This window comes from Physella acuta, unplaced genomic scaffold (genome assembly GCF_028476545.2).
Source record: "Physella acuta isolate Inbredline_101_S28 unplaced genomic scaffold, ASM2847654v3 ptg000542l, whole genome shotgun sequence".
NCBI lineage: Eukaryota > Metazoa > Mollusca > Gastropoda > Physidae > Physella > Physella acuta.
This window is the reverse complement of record NW_026732061.1, coordinates 29,886-43,825: the sequence shown is the minus strand read 5'-3', so window position 1 is coordinate 43,825 and position 13,940 is coordinate 29,886. Positions and strand designations below refer to the sequence as shown.

The 13,940-nt window shown below is 35.8% G+C and overlaps 1 long non-coding RNA gene across 1 annotated transcript; it reads right to left on the bottom strand.

The window, feature by feature from the left end:
• Nucleotides 1-11,006: 11,006 nt before the first annotated feature.
• LOC131945966 (uncharacterized) lies at nt 11,007-12,992 on the bottom strand. Its single transcript, XR_009387648.1, has 4 exons — nt 12,720-12,992; nt 12,038-12,172; nt 11,351-11,463; nt 11,007-11,063 (listed from the first exon to the last, which is right to left on the bottom strand). It is a non-coding gene; the product is annotated as an uncharacterized LOC131945966 (long non-coding RNA).
• Nucleotides 12,993-13,940: the final 948 nt, after the last annotated feature.

Below are 13,940 nucleotides of genomic sequence, written 5' to 3'. Positions count from 1 at the left end.
TATTTTGGTTTTGGTTTTTAAAAGCCTATAACAAGTACTGTGTCAGATAGATATACGAAATTTCATATATAAAAGAAAGATCTAATTTACTGCCTTCTGTCAAATTTTGAGTAATTTCCGATGACGAGAAGTAGTAATTTACGGTATTTCCTATTTCTCAAAAAAGACACATAAATTTATAAAAGTACTAATAATATTCCACACTAATATACACACATTGTTTGCTTTTCACTTGGTGTACAATTGTTTTTTTTTCTACGAGAATATATTGTATTTTAAAAAGTTTAAGTAATCTAAATTGATTAAAAATCATGTCTGTATCCCGATTTGCCATTCCCCGTGGTGTTATATATGAATATTCGAGAAAGTTTAAGGGAGATCACTCCCGCTTTATTTATGTAATTTTTATATACTCTTAATTTTGTTAATTTCATTGTTTCTAGTTACGTGTTAATAACTTACAGAACTTACAATGACGTTTCATGGATTAATTGGGTTAATTTGTTTGTTTCTAATCACGCGTTAATAACCTACCGATATTTCAAAGATGTTTCATAGACTAATTGGTTTTATTTGTTTGTTGCTAATGACGGGTCGACAAATTACAAACATTGCAAGGACATAGGATTTGATTCCCTGCAACACTTGAAAAACACTAACGTATTTTGAAGTGTAATAACATTACAGCTTCGTATTGTGTATTGTTTTTAGTTTTCGCTAACTTTGATCGTCAACTAGGAACTGTATTCTTATAGAAAACAACAACGTGTTTTGACGTACTGTTTTCCGTTGCACTTTAAAAAAATAAACATAATTTGCTGCAAGATATTGAGGTCAACTGTCAATATAATTAGGGGTGAGCAGATTTTCTTCCAGAAAGTCTAACGCGCCCCCCCCCCCTTGAACGAAATGAAATTTATGTAGAGAAATATATACAGTGTCCCCCCCCCCCCCCCGAACGAAATGGAATTTATATAGAAAAATATATACGTTTAACAGTGTCTCCGTTTTCCCCTTCCCCCGAAAATTTCAAATTTCAAGTGCGCTCCCCTCCCCTTCCGAGGGAGAAAAGTCTGGAAGAAACACTAGGGAGGAAGTTGTGGTGGAAAGGGGCTATTTGGGGATGAAACAATGTCTACACAGTAAACAAGTGCTATCCGTTACACTAGCGGTTAAGGTTTCTATCTTTGAGATGTAGATCACACACTTGTGTCGTAAATCTCTAGGCCAAGACCGGTTTGTGAAATTTATAATGTTTTTTTATTGAGAGATATGATGGTATTAATTATTTAGGTACACTAGAAGAATGAACGGTCGAACGGCAGAGCGTTCCGCTGCTAACCAGAAAGACTAGAGTTTGATATCCCGGAGTTCGACGTGGTCGAGTCGGTTAAGCTCATGGTTGCTGAACCGAAAAGTTTCGAGTTTGAAACCTCGGGCAGATGAGATTCGATAACTTGGGATAGCAACTCTTCTAGGAGAGACAACTCCAAAATCAAACAACTGCTGCCTTGTTGTTTGTCCTAGGTTGGACAAAGGCTATGGAAGCAAATCTAAAAAGAAAAGACGTCTGAATTCGGAGACAATAACCTTGTAGAGCATAACAAGTTGACACGTAATACTTATTTGTGTTGGAGGGAATCTCTTCCAACACTAAAATTAAGAACGAAGAAGAAGATACCCGCTTTCGAGTGGATGTCCATAAGTCTACCTAGTTCTGATAGATACCTGACTCACCTTAGGAAAAGTAAAGAAGGCTGGGCTTAGTACTGACCATACTATCCCTTTATAAGACGAGATTACATAGACTCGACTTCACCTGCTGTATGGACCGTAAGGTTCGAAATGGGTACTTCATTTTACTTAACTAAATGTGTGGCGTTCACTGAGAAAAGTACAATAGGCTTTAATACACACCCAAAAAACTCCTGTATTGAAAAAGTGCTGGTTCCATTGTAACCGCTAGGCATATGTTATCTCTAGGTTTAGAATAGTGAAATATCCATTTCATCTTCTTATTTATATTTTCCCATATACCTATATTATATTTATTTTATTCTAATATCCTTGATTTAATCCTTATACATAACTTAAAGAAGAAAAAAAGCTAGCAAACACGATTTCCATGTCTTTATGTCAGAACTCTCACCAAATTTCACCATCCCAGTAAAAAAAAAGAGGGAAAAGTCTCCTGAACTTTGAAACTACCCTGAAAAAAGGAAATAGAATGGCCACAGCCATCCCTAGGGCCATCATTTAACGCAATAAAGTACAGAACTGCCCTCAGTGCAGAATGAAGAAGCCAAAGAAATATCGGGCTAAAAATAACCTTGTTATTCGAACTTCCGGTGTGGACTACTGTTTGCCCTTAGCAGGAAACTTAGTGTAATGTTCATTTGAAAAAAAGGGACGCAATTTTGTTAAGTATATTATTAAGTTAAGTCCCTTAGTTACCCGAGTGTATAAAATATTAATGCATCAGTGAGTACGTTAAGTTTAACTTTTTAGTTTTATTGTTTAGTGGGTTTTGGAGTAGTGGATTGAAGGAGTGTAATAAGCTAGAGATGTTTACACTAGCTGTTCCTTTTAGCCGTCTATTGGAGCAGTTAATCAGAGACGTACAGACGAGTTATAGGGCTTGGTCGGCAAGTGGAGTTATAGATCTTGACAGTCCAATGAAAATGTAGATCGAAGTCTTCTTGTAGAAATGTCGATTTTTTCCCTATGGGAACTGTAAATCTTGACCGTCTAGTGGAGCTGTAGACTATGGCCATCTAGTAGAGCTCTAGATCTTGGCTGTCTAGAAAAAATGTCTATGTTGACCGCCTACAGTGCAGCAGATATATGCCGTTTTATTGAAGCTCTTGAGCTTGACCGTCCAGTATAGCTCATGACCCCCCTAGTGGGTGCGGATTGGCTAGTGGTAGCTAACAGCAGCTAGAGGCTTTTGATCTGGCCGTAACCCCCCCCCCCCCGATCAAGCTGGGTACCAGGCGGTGGGACGACGTCCCGCGGCTGGTAGGTGGGGAAGGAAAGCCCGGTGAGAGCCGACGGTGAAGCGACGGACGTGTAGTGATCTAACCGACACTAAACGACTTTCTACTACCACCATGTGTCGGAGTTTGCTACACTGAGGCCGGCCTGGCTAATGGAAGTCAACCTTCTGAGCCGGTTTCCGTAGAGAGAGAGAGAGAGAGAGAGAGAGAGAGAGAGAGAGAGAGAGAGAGAGAGAGAGAGAGCAGCCGATCAAACACTATTTTCTATGAAAGACTCAATGAAATTATCAATGACAGAGTCAATGATAACTACCGCTCTCCTGTATTTTTCTCTTAAGAAACTCAATGATAAAGCGTTAGTAGTTATAAAGAGAGAGTTTATCAAAACGGAACTAATTCAACTCGTTTAATTAATAAAGCGTTAAACGTAATTATTAATTCTTAATTTCTCAGCGATTGATACAATTGTTTAGGGACAGTTAAACTATTTTTAAAAAAATATAGATCCTCGATCTTCATTTATAATTTATTAATTAAAATAAGATTTTTAAAAAATAATTAAAACAGGTCTTTGTACTATATTATTAAAAAAAAAACAACTAATGAATATAATAAATAATTTTGACTATTTCTCATTCTAAACCTATCGAATATCTTTTTTTTTTTTAAATGCAAGGTAATCTTTTATAGAACCTACATGATTAACTTTTCTTCTAATAATAAAAAAAACTCTAAATAAAAACTATTATTCCTACAAATATTAGAGTAGTCTCCCTTGACAGTTTCTATTCGAATGTATTTTGTGTTAATTTTCGTTATGAAATACAGTTGACTTTTTAAATAAATTATATAAGAAAACAATCTCTGTGTGTATTTATTTTAAAAAAAATATTATTACAATAATTAGAATAGGTGTTACTGGTTAAATAGCAATTATTCTCATTCTAAATCTTTGGCTATCGAGTTTCATGGGTTTTTAAATTTAAGATTATGAACACATTGGCTTGACGAAAATGATTATATACACTTAAATACATACTAAAATTTACTTTTGTTAATAAACCTACACTATTTTATGCACACATACAAAAAAGAATATTTTAGCGGCAGTTACAACGTCAAAAAAAAAGGAAACTCCTTTATACTGAATAGTTCTACGTAACAACAAAAAATGTAAAAATACATAGTCCTAGAGCACACTAACACATACATATATACATACGAAGATATGTGCGTGTGTAAGTAGGATGTGAGGTGTGTAGACAGAGGGGTGGAAGGAAAGCAGTTTGGCAGGAATAACGGTAGGTAGGAAAGTAGGTAGGCAGGCAGCAGCGCAGGCAGGTTAGTAGATAGGTAGGTACGTAGGCAGGGAGTTAGGTATGTAGGTAGGTGGGCGTAGGTAGGAAGGCGCCTCACTCGGTATAGTGAGCGATTATAGTAGCCCATCATATTCATAGCGTTTCGCAATTATTAAAACGAACAAAGGTACCATAGTACTCACGGGAAAACCCGGGGAGCTAAATGGAACCCTGCCAGGGCGCCACCAAATCGAATTTTTTTTCGTAGAAACCACCACAGGGGTATTAGCATTAACTTCTCAAATTTGAATGACAAACGAATGAAATCTTTGATAATGCTTAAACAAACAAAACCACATATTCGTTTTTGGGGCGCGGGTTTGTCCACACTGCCGCATAGACGCACCAAGGCTCACTGTATGAAAGCCTTGAGTGTACGTTAATAAACCTCTGTAATAGTGAGGTAGAACACACATTGACGACCGCCCATGTGTTAGAGACGCGTCCCTTGGCGCTCCAGGGAGCCACTGGTTATATTTCCGCAGGGGCGCCCCTAATTCGGTTTAATTATAAAATGTCGTGTGCCACCGTGTCCCTATTGTAGGGTGCTCTTTAAGGAGGCACTCTCTGTAGAGCCCGGGGCGCTCGCTGTCGCCAACTGCCAGGGCGCCGGCGGGCGCTCATTATTCTACTTAGTGAACATTTATAGTAGCCCATCTAAACCGTAGTGTCGCCCGAGATGGGTCTTGGCCGCTCTGGGCCACTCAACCGCCGGGGAGCTGGCGGATGAACCTGGTGTAGTTTTATCACTGAATCTCAGAGGCGTAGCACCATTCCTGGCGCCTGGGGACAAATTTTCAATTTGGCGCCCCCCCCCTCCCGCCGGAGACAAACTTTCAATTTGGCGCCCCCTCCCCGTATTTTTTAAATATTTATAATGCAAAACTATAGCTAAAATGAGCTTTTAAATTTTTCCAACCATTTTGGCGCCCCTAGGGTTGGCGCCCGGGGACATATGTACCCCCCGCCCCCCTCGCTGCGCCTCTGCTGAATCTAGTATTACCTATGACCGCAATTGATGAGATAGCCCCTCTGGATTCCCCTCTGGATTCTGAGCTCATAATCGTATAATTAGAAAAATCGAACCCTCCCAGAGTGCCACACTTAAGAATTTTTTTCTTTCTCGAAACCCTTTTCACCAACTACCCAAAATTTTATGACTCTCGTACGAACAGTGTCAAATTGCATCTGGCTTTTATTTTTATGGAGAAAAATTGCATTGCTTCCTGTCAGAGACCCCAGATCGAATGGGGCGCCAAAAGGGGTAGACAATTTTTAAAAAAAATCCTCATTCTTCAGTAAAATTTAAGAAAACAGATTTATACATGGCTGATATCCTCAATTATTTTAAATAGGGGAGTGTATGTAGGGATGGGCGCCTTTTTGCCAGCGTTTGAATAGGGTTGGCACATAATTGATAGTTCGCCCCGGCTGCCGGAATAGGTTGCTACGCTTCTGCTTCCTGCTAGGGTGCCGCCCTGGCGAAATCTTTCCGGGGGGGGGGCGTGCGGACACTGTTAAAAGTATTTTTTCTATATAAATTCCGTATCGTTCGGGGGTGGGGGGGGGGGGGCTCTGCTTCCACCCCCCCCCCCCCCTCCGTATAGATTCCTGGAAAAAACTCTGTTCACAAAGTTTTATGGCGATCCGATGAAAAAGATGTAGTAATTCATATAGGACAAACAGATAAACATACTTTCATTTCTATAAATATAAATAGATATATAGGGCCTACTTTAACTAGTGTCCGCATACCCGCACCCGGAAACTTAGTCACAATTTTCTTTGTTACATTTGAACCCTTTAGGTTAATCAATATTAACAAAATTGAACAAGATGCAACAAATACAGTTAACCAAGAAATTGAACAAATAAAATTCACGTCATCTTTTTATTGTTTTTAGATATAGAGTAGTAACAGACTACCTACACGTCCTAACTCGCGACGAGGTACACATTTGTATTAAAACACACATCTAAGACATTTTCCATTTAGGTGGGTTTTGCAGTACAGTGGTTTCTTAAGTCGTGGACAAGTGATTGCGCTTATCTCTGTTGAGTAGCTATGTATTCTGTCCTATATTAGACACATTTGTAAATATCTGTCACAATATGGGCATAGAGATGATATAACGATAGCTTTATTATCTTTGCGGACGACGCTAAACTTTGGCATCGACACCACGGCCTACAAGCAGAGGCGTAGCGACCCTTCCCGGCGCCCGGGGCGAAGTTTCAATTTGGCGCCCCCCCCCCGCTTATATATATATATATATATATATATATATATATATATATATACATGTGTGTGTGTGTATAATTATGTGTGTGTGTTAGTGTGTTTATATATAAGCTTGTGTGTGGGTAAGAGTGTATTTGTGTGTGTAAGCGTGTGTGTAAGCGTGTATGCTACAGTCCGGACAAGGTTTAATAATTACATTGTATGATTTTCATTCCTTAAAACTTTACGACAATTTAATTCCCATTAAGATGCGTTTAATTTTTTTTTTGCGAAAGATTAGTAATGTCAGTAAAAAAAAATAAGCCTGATCTGTGTTACAGGGTAGTTTGTAGCTAACGCTAATATGTTTAGACCAGCCTTTTATGTTCTAGTTTTGGAACGATCTCTGTTGTGATATGGTACATAGTTGGATTCGAAGTTTGTTAGAGTAAGGACACACAAGTGACATACAAGAAGAAGTTATCAGAAATATTTATTGTTCACATTGGAATTCGACATGGGTATTTCGTTGATTGGTTGATGGTATGACAAAACAAGCTAGAGAAAACAAACTGGAATCCAGCGGATGTTAACAGCTCGTAGTCTTGCATTTCGCAGATTTGCCCTGCCTTCTCGCACACAGAGTTTCTTCCAGGCATCTCTTGGGGGGGGGGGCGAAGCCCCCCGAAAAATTTTTACCGCCCCCCCCCCCTCGAACGAAATGAAATTTATATAATTTATATATAGAAAATATATACGTTTAACAGTGTCCGCCCCCCCCCCGAAGAAAGTCTACCGCCCCCCCCTCGAAAATTTCAAGTGCCCCCCCCCCCCCCCCGGAGAAAAAAGTCTGGAATAAACACTGCTCGCACAACGTCAACAACCCAGAACTAATTGTATTGATTGAAGAAGCAGTAACAATCAATTTAATGATAGCCCATGACGTTCTGATTATAATCAGCAGCAATAAAACGCGTTTTAACACTCTAAGAAAATGTAGAATTCAAATGCATTGTCAAAAAAATTCAATCAGGATCTATAACTAAATGTGGTCTCTTTTACTGTATGGCTTGGAGCTAGATTACAGTCTTTTTACAGACAGTGGAGAATGAAATAAGAGCATGGAAAAAAAGCGGTGGTTAGTGGCTTAGGGATTCAAGAATCCGTGATATTTAGTTCTCTTTAATATAGTTCAGTGATCCAGGTAAGATGTAATGCAATCAATCAAAAGTATCTGATCTCTCACGTTGAAGTTGAGAGAATCGTAAGAATCTTACAAAGAACTAGTCGCGTCTTTTTTTTAAACAAAACTGGCTATTGAAATTGTACATTACGCGTTAATACACTTGGTTTCTTTACTAAGTGTTAAGAGAGTTATATACTCACCAATCCAGTACAAATACTTGCGATTTTTGTTAGCGAAAAAAGCGCCCCCCACACACACTCATCACAACCATCTTGGACAAAGTTTGTAGAGCGGTTTTTAACGTAACTAACTTTTTTTAAAAATGTTACACAATTATACAATGCACAGTACAATTCGTTTCTTTCTGAGAGCTAAAGGTTGTTTACTCAGAATCCTGTGTAATTTTGCTATTTTATTTAGCCTAAAAGCGCCCCCCCCCCCCCCCTGCACCATCTTGATAAAAGTCACTAACGTATTTTACAGTTCAACAATCGTACAATACGTTTTAATACAATTGGTTTCTTTTAATAGCGGTAACGTTTATCGACTCAACAATCTAGTGTAAATTCTTCCGTTTTAAGTCTCGAAAAAGCGCCCCCCCCCCCCCATCTAGGAAAAGCTTCAAAGCGGTTTTGCCGGTCACTGTTTCTTAAGAGTATATGTTTTACATTAAGAAATCAAGGTAGAAAACAGTTAAATCAGTAAGTAAAGGTGTGTAGCCATTACATTTCTTAACTTAGACAGTTTATAATTCAAAACTGCAGCATAAAATCAGCTTTAAAAAATTTTTCCCACCCCTTTTGGCGCCCCCATAGGGTCGGCGCCCGGGGCGGCCGCCCCCCCCCGCCCCCCCCCTAGCTACGCCTCTGCCTACAAGTTCAAATTCGGTCCTTCAGAAATGTTTGAAGTCTCTAGATTAAAACTACTTTTCTCTTTTATGTACCTACTGACCACATCACATGCATTTGTTCTGAAAGTCTAAAAACAGAGGCACAAATATATCGTCTAGACTTGTGAGGTCTACAGATTAGGTATTTTGGCAGTTATCTAAGCCCTTGCCTGTTCTGACTCAAAGCCTTATTCTTTCTCTATCGACGCCTTGCGTAACATGGGATTGGGTTTTTAAGGCGGCATAAAGCTTTATGTTGTTCCTTTTTGAGTACACTAGATTAAAAACTAACATTTTCAGATGCCTAAAGATGTTTAACCACTAATTAATCAGAATAATGAATCAAGATTTCAATTCTTGGTTTTGGGACACGTTAGTTGCCGGGGTTGAGCTAATGTCGATAGCATAAGGATTGTACCTTGATGCGGGCGTTTTATTTGTTGCCCATCGTAATAATTGAATGGTTGATGGGGCTTCTTCAAGGGTTTGATTTGCCGTAATGTTAATGATATCATGCATGTGCGGCTTTTCTAAGAAGAAAATGCGTTTAAACACTTTTTAGTTATGCTTTTTTTAAATAGGCCTATATTTTACGACATCATAATCGTAATGAACAATAAAATGAATTTAAACAACTTTAGAATACACCTGTTTCGGCTAACATGAATGTTATTCTTCAAACTAGTAATGTTAAACGTGTCTTTTTCGCATTTTCGACTTATCAGCAATACAGTAAATTCCGATAACGTCCATATGCATACAAGCAATGGCGTAGGCGAGGAGGGGTTTAATAGTGATTTAATAATGATACTTTCTTAACCCTCTACTGGACATCATGTTTGGTACCTTGCCCCCGGCAACTGGGTGGATTTGGATTACACCCAAGTTTTACTTCATAGTAAATGGCTTCGGTTTTAATTATTGGAGTTGGTAGCAACATTGACACAGTTGAAATCACATTAATTAGTATATAATTTACCATTACTAACAATAGGCCCTACTTAATTGTTTAATGTTGCTGGATATTAAGCCTGGTAGGTATTTATGTTTATTAATTTGTACAGAAACAAAAAAAGGATTCCCAAACAAAGTTTTATTTTTCAGAAATAAAGAAAATGATACAAATCAATAAAGAACAGTTTTCAAAAGAATTTGTATAAAAGTAATTATTATAAAATAAGAATATAGCATTGCATAGATAAAAATAAAATACTTGACACAAACAATATGAGAAATATTTTTTATCAGAGAAGAGAAAAATATATGATGTAGTTTGAAAATAATAATGTACAGAATGTAGCTTTTGCAGATTAAAATGAAAATTCTCATGCCTATATAATTTATTGAGTAAATGAAGCAAGACCCAAAACAATAGGCTAAATAATATGCATGAGACAGGCATTGAAAACTACAAATTGCATATAGTGAAGGTTACCCTATTTATTGGCTATATCCACAGTAAAGATTTATGGCTTTATTACCTGCTTGTAAAATTGTTAAGGAAAAAGTAAAGTATTGTTAACTTTTTATGGCAGACCAACTACGGGCTGTGTTCTGGGAACATGTCATATGTAAGGGGCATTGTTCTCGGCACATGTTGTCATTTTTTGTGTTCTCGGCACATGTTGCCATTTTGTGTGTTCTGGGAACATGTTGCCATTTTGTGTGTTCTGGGCACATAATGACATTTTGTGTGTCCTGGGAACATGTTGCCATTTTGTGTGTTCTGGGAACATGTTGACATTATGTGGCTGTGTTCTGGGAACATGTTGACATTATGTGGCTGTGTTCTGGGAACATGTTTGTTTAATTTTTAAATATTATAATAAAACATTTTTAGAAATTCTATATTAGGAATTGTGTATATATATAAATTTTTATATTTAATAAGACAATTGGATGAATTATAATAAACAGCAAAAATGATTCAAATAAGTTTAGAAGTATTTGGCTTGCTGTCCTAACAGTGAACTGTATTGCGAGCTTGTTTCCCTAGTGATAACCCATGTTTTTTGCGCGACCCTTCCAATCAAGTATCCAGCTTTTTCTTGGCCTGCATCAAAATTCTGGTCAGACTTGCTTGACTTGTATATCATAATATGATTTTGAATGTTTTTCTGTAAATGAAATAAAGGCAAAATATTTTGATACTTTCTTTTGTGGAACTTGCAAGAAAAATAAATTACAAATTTATATTACTATCTCTAATATTTCTTTACTATAACTAATTACTTTGAAAAGATAAAGCACTGAACATGATGAATAACAAGAAACAAACATTATCAGCAAAGATTATAGATTTAAAATTGTGTTCATTCATATTGAAGATTAATGAAGTAGACTATCAATATTTACCCTCTTGATGGCTGATACTTTGATTTGATGTCTTTACTTTAAGCTTACACATCAGTCTCTGTGTGGTAAAATATGAAATAATATGCTTCAATAAAACTGTTTCAGTATATTAATTATATTAGATAAGTACATAGTTTTGAGCTCTATAACAATATGTGTTTCAATTATCATTCAAATATAATACCCTCTATGTTGTACACTCACTGATTTATTAGAATTTAAAAAAAAGACAATAATTAATAAAATATTTTGGATTAAAATCCATTATATTTATTATAACATACAATGCTATCTCTTGCTATAATAATTACTTTAAAAAATGGGTTATGCCTATAGTACAGTTACCTGAGGATGAAACTAGGCACAGTGTATAGTCCACGGAGACTGATTAATATCCCTTGTAATTGAACATCAGTTGTAGTTATGAAATCTGGATGGCCAAACACACACTCATAGTCCTGAAAAGCAATTTACACATAGATTAGCAAGAATATCTCACAAATTATTAAATTAAAGCTAACCCCTATTTAGTGCAATCCATCAAAGTAGTAGCATTTTTCCTTAAGTTGTAGACACAATACAAAGTAATGTTTGGTCTGTGATTTACATACTTTTATAAAATAGCAATCAAATTATATATATATATATATATATATATATATATATATATATATATATATATATATATATATATATATATATATTCATTGTAAATTTTAGCTATGTCTTGCTATTAAATTTATTTACTCGACTGATCTAAACTCACTTTATTTAAACATAATATAGTGGATAAGTATAGTGATTTTATTATTCAGCAATAAATAGCAGCCCTAAAAAAATTTAAATAGTAACGTTTGCGAATGAACACATTAAATTCTATGTATTTCCATTTCTATGTCTTTCCCAACTTGATGCATATTACTAACCAAGCATTAAACTATAGTCCTAAACCTGACTCTAATTACCATTTATTGGACAACCTGAACCTTTGCGATACCATGTTATAATATATTATTTTAAAAAAGAGCTTACCACTAATTAGTAAAATCAATTGTTTTTAGTATTAACTGAGCCGCATACTATCTGCTGCTATTGTCATCACCAGAAATCCAGTATGTTGGCAAAGATTAGTCCCTGCAACCTCTTTCCTCTCGAGTGCGGAAAACACTGAAATCATTAATCATTATTTCATTATGCCTAATAGTTTAAAGGTACTATTAAAGTAGTACTAAATAGTACGAGTCTAAGTTACTATAGGTCTAATGATAATTATTATTGTGTATGCTTACATGCTTTAAGTTTTATGCACAATATTGGTATATAATATATAGTCTATAGTATATAGCCTAAGCTATAGAGTATATAGGCCTATGAGCCTAAATATAACAGCAGCTTGAATAATGCTCATTAGCATGCATTCACTATAAACTATAAAGATAATCAAATATTTCAATTTAATTAAATTATAACTAATAGGCCTAATAGTAAATAGGCTTTTTTCTTGTGGCAACAAATTTAAAGTATAGGGCAGTACAGTTATAGTATAGGCCTACTAGATTCTATATTTAAGTATGTGGGCTTTTCATTCCAATGCACCACAATAGATACCACACATGATCAAGCTGGACCTCTGATCTAAAGATTTAATAATTGGGCCTAACAAACAGTGAAACTACAATAAAAATCATGTAAATTACTAATTTAACCTTCTTACCTCCGCTTCTCTAGATTCCTATTCTATTTCCTTCAAACTTTCTTTTTATGCAGCCGTATGATTAGATTCTAGACTATATTCTAATAAACATGAAATAACTACTAACCAGAACACTAGATCTAAATTTCTATATTCTATGCAATATGTATTAAACCTATAGGCCTAATATTTATTTTAAATTCCTATGCGATGTGTCGTGAACTGTAGGTTTCATGTTATTTTTTTAATGGCGGAAATCAGTTTAAAATTTCGTTTCCTTCCTTTTGTTATTCTATTTATAGACTCAAACTGCTTAGAGACGGAGCAATTATCATTGAGTTAGTCGGCTAATCCACACAGGAAGTGCGGGTATATCTATTAGTTACTCAGTGATCTGATCATTGACAAAAACAGAGATAGCCATTCGCATGGGGTGGAGAGAGCTGTAGAGAGAGAGAGCTGTAGATCTAAGCTTCACGTGTATGTGCCGTGGGTTAAACATAACCAGTTGAAGAAGTAACCCTTGGCCGGTCTGAAACATAAAACAGTGCTCTCGTTATTATATATATATATATATATATATATATATATATATATATATATATATATATATATATATATATATATATATATATATATATATATATATATATATATATATATACTTCATTTGAACAAACTTGCGGTAGATTGAAATAAGACGCTAAAGCCATCTGTATACCTTCTCTTCACTCAAGGTGGATATAGTGAGTAAATGGGGTGGGATGAGACCAAAACCCATTACATCACAGACTAGAGCCACAGCGGACGTCTGGTAAACTCGAATAAACGAAGAAGAAATCTAAATCCTACTTTTTAAACTGACAGGCATTTTAATTATAGCCTCAAAACAAAAACAAGATTTTTAAAGTACTACGCCAGTTTGTTATTGCTGAGGTGAGAAGGATTTATTGTTTTAGTGAACGGTAGGGAGAGAGGGGTAGAGAGAGAGAGAGAGAGAGAGAGAGAGAGAGAGAGTACTTTTAAGGTTTGACATGTTTTCAACGCTTTGACGGAAGCCATAATGTCAGTTTACTAAAAGAAATTTGAGTTCGAAGTTTAAGACTATATACTTAATATAGTAACAATGAAACATAAACGTAATTAAATAAACTATTTATAGATATTTTTGTCATATATATTGAATTAAATGTTTTTGAATGTATGTATTAAATTGTGATTTAAAGTGTGTGTAAAAATATC